Source organism: Danio aesculapii, chromosome 8, assembly GCF_903798145.1.
Source record: "Danio aesculapii chromosome 8, fDanAes4.1, whole genome shotgun sequence".
NCBI lineage: Eukaryota > Metazoa > Chordata > Actinopteri > Cypriniformes > Danionidae > Danio > Danio aesculapii.
In genome coordinates, this window is record NC_079442.1 from 25,370,485 (window position 1) to 25,377,612 (window position 7,128).

Here is a 7,128-nt window from a genome sequence, read left to right on the forward strand (position 1 = left end):
ACACACACACACACACACACACACACACACACACACACACACACACAAACACACACACACACACACTCAAACGTCTACATCTTTTTTCTCTCTTCACTACTACTTGCATTTTTAAATACAAAACATCTGCAACATAGCTTTTGCAAACATTCAGTAGACAAGATAGTCTAAGCATTTTGAAGCATTCATATAAACAAAATAGGTTAAAGGGTCTATTTTTTTATTATTTTAAACTTTTCTCATCTTCAGAAACTAGACAGCTGCTTAAGGGTTTTTTTCCACACAGAAGGTGTGGTGCATTGTGAGTGTTTTTCCACTATAAATGCTGTCAACCCTCTGATGAGGATGATACATATTCTTTTTCTCTACACTAATACTTGCATTTTCAAATACAAATACAAACAACTGCAAAAACATTGCAACATCGCTTTTGCAAACATTTACTAGACTCTTGCATAACAATTCATACTGTTTTCAACATTTTTAAATAAAAAGTGTTTAAGAACAGCTTGAATTCATAGACCCGTTATGTGCTAGATGGATGTTACATCTTGCATATTTAGCAAAAAAACAACAACATATTATTCTAAAAAGTGGACCTCGAGTTAAAAGTCCTTTACACGTTCAGCCCACATCATGATAACTAACAGTAGTTTGACTTTAATTGATGAAATCAGGTTATTTACACTTTTGAATTGCATTGTCATATTAGCTTCTAGACGAATTCTAAAATTTAATGCTAACGTGATGTTAAGCGATCAGTTGCTATTCCAATAAACAAACTTTCTATTGATACTTTTCAGTACTAAAAGATTTCTATATTCTCACTTCTTGTACCATTTTCTATTTGCACATTCATTTTCTTTTCGGCTTAGTGCCTTTATTAATCAAGGGTCACCAGAGTGGAATGAACCGCCAACTTATCCAGCATATGTTTTACAAAGCGGATGTCCTTCCAGCTGCAACCCATCACTGGGAAACACCTATACACTTTCCGTCTCTCACACACTACGGACAATTTAGCTTAGCCAATTCACCTATAGGGCATGTCTTTGGACTGTGGGGGAACCGGAGCACCCGGAAGATACCCACGCCAATGGGGAGAACATGCTAACTCCACACAGAAATGCCAACTGGCCCAGCTGGGACTTGAACCAGCAACCTTCTTGCTGTGAGATGACAGCACTACCTACTGCGCAACCGTGCCCATTTTCTACTTATATAATGCCTAAATATGCGTATATTTGCCTAAAATTTTAAAATGTAATTCAACCATGGATAAAAACAACCAAATTGTCATCTAAAAGTTGTTTTGTTTCTACATTTTTTCTATTGTCACTCCTTTTGCGGTGTTCACGGCTGACTGAGAATTCGTTCAAACATCTGCGTTTTGGCATTGATCAAAACTGACTCAGATCATGAGTCACTTTATTCATTCTGGAGTTTCCTAAATCTCTTGCTCCCAGGAAATATTCCAAAAGCAACGGAAATGGGCGGAGAGACGACAAAGGGAGGTACATACAGGAAAAAGAGAGACAAATACAAGAGCAAACCAATAGCATTCCTCGTTTATGTTGTAACATACACCGCACGCTTGCCAAAACATTCCATCTATTGGGTCCAGATACTGATTCTAGTGCAAATACAGACCAAGGAGATACTGTGTTTGTTGCCAGCGCTGTTAAATGTCAGAAATAATGCGCAGCAGCTGCAAGATACCTGAACCCATAACTGACCCCGAGCCCTGCGCTTCCGGTAGTATTAAGCCCTGCCTACTTCAGTGTTTTTCCCAAGAGTTGGATCAGCCTGTTCTGTCTTGTCTGTTTTACGTCAAAGTACCACGAGTGTTAGGGAGTGCCCTGACTCATGCTCGTTTACACACACACACACACAAACACACACTCATTCCTGAATAGTGTGAACTACATGCATGCACACAGACGCATACTTCTTGCGTAGAACACACTTACTGTACTATAAGTTCAGAATAAGATCTCTCACACACACACACACACACACAAACACACACACACACACACAAACACGGACACAATGGAAAAATACCATTCATTTCAATATTGACAATAAATTTGCCATCTATCTTCATGCTAAATGCTAATTTACCTTTGAACATACTCCACATATGCTTCATATTTTAATTTAAATACATTTAATCATGCGTGTGAGTCAGATTAGTCAGTTTTATCATAGAATATACAGTGATTTTTCATTTCAGCACTTTCCATGAGTGGGCATTGGACAATAGGGAAACGATTTTAACTTAAAAGTCCTGAAAATGTGTATTTTGGAGGCACATCTATAATAAGAAATCTGGCAAATGTCAAATTCAAGCAGGAAATAGGAAACGGTTAATGGGCTTCTCCTCAAAACGTGATTCCATAATGCTGAATCACCTTGAAGGACTAGTCGGAAAACGAGAGACAACAAAACAAGCGAGGGAGGGCAGGACATACCATAATCTTACATATAGGCCATGTCACAGGAAATGGGATGAGCATATGGGACGTAAATCATCTTTAATTGATGCATACCAAAGGCAAATGAGGAGAGAAACTGACTAAAACCAACACAAACTAGAATATACCAGAACAAAATGATGAAAACAAACACATCCAGTCACCTCAGAGAAAACTAATTAGCATAACCACAATCAGAACGGAATGCTTTTAATGTGTCTCATAATCTGTGTACTGTAAATATAGATGAAATTTATTTATGGCATCTTAGTTGTACAAAATATGCTAGAAGTTCCTTGTTTATCACACAGACTACAAGTCTGAGATCAAATGCTTTTCTAAACATGCTCAACACCATTTTATTCAAGGCTGGCATGGCTAGTTTGGCCAAGTCGTGCTACAGGAAATACATGGGTACCAGCTGTACTATGCTGACACACACTCATGCACGTACACAGAAGAAAACATTTCAGCTGAACTCTTCTGTCATGACTAGAGCATCCCACAGACACATATACATGTGGTTTAGGAATGACTATTGATTTTTGTCTGTGAATATGTTAACATGGGGATGGTGTTTGCTTTGAAGAGGGGTGCAAAACATCACCATTTTTTGGGGACTTTCAAATGGAGGTTATTTGAATGCAATAACACTGGTTCAGACAAGTTACAAAAAGGTTAGTGCACTTGTTGGGAAAACCCCAACTGAATGTAAAGCCTACAAGGAAGTTTTGCTTTATCCTGAAGCGCCCTCTACTGTTAATATCAAGTCATTGTTTGTACTGAAGCGTGTAAAGACAGCCAGCAGGTATTTTATTAGGTTCAACTAGCTACTCGTTAATCAGCCAAATCACATTTCAGCAATGGGATATAAGCACACGGACTTTTAATTTTCAGCCAGCCAGCCTGACGGTTTCCGGTGAACTGTTTCCATTACAAAATCGCCATGTTTAAGGTCTGTTTTCTTTAAAAATAAGTGATCTTCACTGCCTTATAGATATTTCATATAAAGTGGGTCTTAGACCAGACAAGAAGCACTCAATTAAATTCCATTTTTTCCTGCCATCTCTTTAAAATATGAACATTTATTTTACCTCAGTATTTTGAATAAAGTTTCTGCGCTCGCCTGCTGATCCTGACGGCGCTGGCGGTTACATGGTCTATCATCTCGTTTTAGACTTGAACAAGTAAATGAATTATTTAATTGGTTGCATGTTAATTACATTATATTGCGTATATACATATATAATTACATTGTTTGGGAAATTAAAAAGTGGTCATAATAAAGATATAAAAATTGATAATGAAGTTATAAAAAGTGTATATGCAATTAAGTTCTTGGTGTTGTATTGGATCATAAAATTAGTTGGAAACCACAAATGTGATATCAAAATTAGTTTAAACTGTAGCAATAGTGTATAATAATAATAAATCAGTGTATGTATTATACAACACACCTATTTTGCCATGTATGAGTTGTGTTGAAATTTGAGGAATACATATACAGGTGTATGGTATAAATGTAACTTATGTACAACACAGAAAAAAGTAATCAGACTTATAGAAAATGTGACACATTTGAAGCATACAAATCCTTTATGTTTTTAATTGAAGTGATTTGGTTAAATTTAAAACAGCACAATTTATGTTTAAAGCTAGGAATAAATTACTTCAGAAAAGTTTTTTGAAGACAAGGGGAATTTAATCAGAGAACAACAAAATTTTAGGAGGTTGAAAACAAGGACAACTTAAAAAAAATGTGTGTATGTCTGTATGTTGTGTGAAATTATGTAACAGTCTAGAAAAGATTCTCAAACAATGTCAGAATATTAATCAATTAAAAAGTTGAATAAATAAATATTATTAAAAGGAATCTAAGAGGTGATTGAAAAAGAATAAAATGAGAAAGGTATGATGACATTTCAATTAATGGCTGTTCGCAATACTATCTATTTTTTGGGTCTATGTAATAAAATGTAAATGTACAAATGGAATCAAACATATAATGTGTCAACGGTGCCAAAAGTATAAAACAGGTCTCATGTAAAGCTCATGAGTCTCATGTAAAAAGAAGAGATAAGTAAAAGAATACGTTTAAGTAATAGACGATGACGTGTGGGGTAATGGAGTGGGAAAATAATAAGCTTTTGCTTCATAACGCTACATTTCGACTATGTTAAAATGTATTTTTTGTTAAAGATTTTTTATTCATGATATTTCTGTTCGAAATAAATCAAATCATTATGATGTCAATGCTGTAAAAGCAACCTCATAAACTTTAAAATAGTCACATCAACCTTTCACTGGGAGTTTACCGTTGGCTGAAAAACACTAGTGCGCACCCTCACATGACATGAAAGAGAATACATTGGTGAAGAAAATCATTTTTGCCAGTTATTTGGCACACAAAAGTCGAATGGAGCTTCGTATCATTACAGTTGAACCACTGACGTCATGATGGAATGTTTTGAGAATGTTTTTGGATCCTTTCTGTACTTTGAACGTCTCAGCACCATTGAGAGCAGCAGTTCTAGGTGAAAAATGTCCTATTGATGACAGAGTTCAGAGGGAAAATGACCAGACTGGTTTGAGCAGACAGAAAACTAAACCCAAATAGCCACTCATGACAACTGATGTCTGCAGAAGATCATTTCTAAACACAACGTGCAAACTTAAAGCAAGATGAGCTACAGAAGCAGATCAAGCAAACTGAGGATAGTTTACACAGACTCACCAAAAGTGAACGACAGAAGATAGGAAAAAGTTTGCTTGGTTTGATGAGATTCAATTTCTACTTTGACGTTCAAAATGGTTGGGTCAATATTTTAGTGCAAATAGCATGTCTCCATCCTTTCATCAGTATTGTGGGAGATGTCTTGGCACATTTGGGCCCCTTAGTGCCAATTAAGTATTCTTTAAACACCACAGCCTACCTGAGTATTCTTGTGGAAACTTTTCTTCCCTTCATGACTACAGTAATTCCATCTTTAGGATAACACTATGTAACAGCCTAAATCATCTCAAACTGTATATATATATTTAACCATGACTAAATTAACTAGACTTAAATGGCCTCCATTGTAACCAGATTTTAATCCAATAGAGCACCTTTGAGATGTGGCGAAACTAAGGATTGACGTCATTGATCTGCAGCCAATTAATCTTTGTGAAGCCTTCCAATCGATATGGACCAAAATCTTGGAGTAATATTTATAGCACCTTGTGGAGTTAATTGAGACAAAAATGGTGTCCAACTAGGTACTAGGCAGGAGTATGTAATAAAGGGGCCAGTAAGTGTAAGGCTTTTACATCCTTCGTCACTTTAAATAAGTGGCACTTTGGCTTACTACCTGTAAATAGTAGCTCAAGAAGCTAAAAGTGTGCCACTGAGGACACCGGTTCAACTACTTTTGGACTCCAGTCAGTCTAGCCAAAGCTTCAGCAGCCCCTGGCAGTCTTGGGCCCCCAGGGGACAGAACCAGTCCACAACCCACACCTGCATACATTTAGTTTCTGTGACATTTTAAATGTGGTATCAAACGCAAGCCTGAACTAAATAGTAAGAGGATGATGAAACAAGCTTAAACTACACCACACTTCTCATGGATTTTTAGCCTGTAATCTATGATTTAGATTTACTTTACCATTAGCACTCACGAGAGATTTTATTCATATTAAATCAATATGAGACTGTTAATAATATCTGAGGAACTAAGAATGAAATAAGATCAAAAGCAATAAAACAGGAGAATCAGAGATGTATACGTTTATTACCACAGCGTCTGCTTTGTATTCTGTCCAAAAAAATAAAATTTCAAATGTCAATACATCCAACTGGAACAAGCATAAGCTTTTCTTACAAAAAAAAAAAAATCAACATTAAAAAAGGACACAACAGGATGTCGGGGGGGGGCAAAACTCTTCAGCCTCGTTATAGAAAAAGGCCAAAGAAGAAGTCTACCAAAGTCCAAAGACAACTGAAAGACAACAAACAATGACACAGACAAATAAATTTCTCTATATATGCGTATGTGTGTAAATAAAGCCGGCAAGAAGAGACTTTACATTCTGCGGTCCCGCTTTGGGACCAGATTGTGAGAGTCACTACATTGAATGGTGGCACTCGTTATGACAAAACCTTCAAACCAAACAACAATGGCTTCAGCATGTAAAACATCGAACCCCTACAGAAAGGAAAAACCATCCAGCGACCCCGAAAAAATGACCATTCTGGACTGGTCAAGCAGCAGTGAGAGAGACACCACACAAAGCGAAGTCACGATTAAAAGCGTTTCAGGCCTCAGTGCACCTAAGAGAAGAGGCTTGGTTTTTGTTTTGAGGTTACTGCATTGGACTTGTTCGCACATTGTTCAAAAGTAACAGTTCTGCAGCGTGGTTTGATTGATTCGAATGAAATGTTTATGCCCGTCTGCCGTTAATCTCTCTCGATAATAATTACTATGACAATAATAGACTAAAACAGTAAAACACAAAGACAGCTCACTGTCACTGGTCGTTTCTCTCTTTGCATTCATTCGGTGCTGGTGTGGGGTTTTTTTTTTGGTTCGTCTGACCCCTGTGTACTTTGATCAAGTCATGTGACATGGGTCAGAAGCATCTGAACGTATCTCTATTGCAGCGGGGGGTGGGG

General features: G+C 37.0%; 1 protein-coding gene across 2 annotated transcripts in view; it reads right to left on the reverse strand.

Annotated features, from left to right (window-relative positions):
* Nucleotides 1-6,228: 6,228 nt before the first annotated feature.
* LOC130233441 (tyrosine-protein phosphatase non-receptor type 1-like) overlaps nucleotides 6,229-7,128 on the reverse strand; it is a 14,110-nt gene continuing 13,210 nt past the window's right edge. For both annotated transcript variants that reach the window (XM_056463484.1, XM_056463483.1), the window contains exon 10: nucleotides 6,229-7,128. This exon is cut by the window's right edge and continues 1,391 nt beyond it. The gene's annotated coding sequence lies outside the window, so the exon portion shown is untranslated.